The 872-nt window shown below is 30.5% G+C and overlaps 1 protein-coding gene across 1 annotated transcript in view; it reads left to right on the forward strand.

The window, feature by feature from the left end:
- USP25 (ubiquitin specific peptidase 25) overlaps positions 1 to 872 on the forward strand; it is a 173247-nt gene that overhangs the window by 142498 nt on the left and 29877 nt on the right. The gene's annotated exons all lie outside the window — the stretch shown is intronic.

Consider the following 872-nt stretch of genomic DNA (forward strand, 5'->3'; position numbering starts at 1 on the left):
TGAGGAGAGGGAAGGGCCCTTTTTTAGTGTTTCTTGAGAAGCAGACTTGTTGAGGTATAATTTATTACAATAAACTATGTGCTCCTTTCTTTTTTGATGTTAAAAGTCTAAAATTTTCCCCAATTTTCTATAATTTGCCATCATCTAACTTGATCTTAAAAACACGGTTTTTTTTTTATTTCTTTCAGTGTATAGTGCAAAACAAAAGCCTTGTGCATAGGAGCATTTTTTAATTTATTAGGATTTAAGGTGACCAACTCTCCCAATATGCCCAGGTCTGAGCAGTTCCCTGGAATACAGGGATTAAAGTGCTAACTGTGAAAGTTCTAGGCAAACTGTTCCTAGGAGGAGTTGATCACCCTAGTAAGATCCCATAAGAAAGGTTGAAAAAGCTACTTTAAAAAAAACAAAGAAAAGAAAAACAAAGATTTTTTTGTAGTTACCATGTTTGCGTACTAATTTCTTAATTTTTACAGTTAAAAATTCATTCTTATGCCCAGATAATCTACATTTTCCTTTCTTAAAAATTCTAAATATTTGCCTTCTAAAGTTTTCATCTATTTCTTATGGAGAAGTTATATTTTACAATGCCACTGTCATTCTTGGTCAAGTTGGGTATTTTTCTGTTGTATTGTAAATCTCATTTTTCTTAAATTAATACCTACTTATAATTTAAAGAATCAGTCAATTGTACATACTACAACAATTCAAAAATTGCTAACCTCCCAGTGGTAACAACTTTTAATTATTTTGTCTAATCCTTTTGGCATTAATTCCATATCTTTAAATAGAATGCTTATGTTTTTTATATTCTCAATTTATACATTACGTGTTGAACTCCCTTCTATGGAATATGAATGATGAGCCTTCTT

Source organism: Propithecus coquereli, unplaced genomic scaffold, assembly GCF_000956105.1.
Source record: "Propithecus coquereli isolate 6110/MARCELLA unplaced genomic scaffold, Pcoq_1.0 Scaffold263, whole genome shotgun sequence".
Lineage (NCBI taxonomy): Eukaryota > Metazoa > Chordata > Mammalia > Primates > Indriidae > Propithecus > Propithecus coquereli.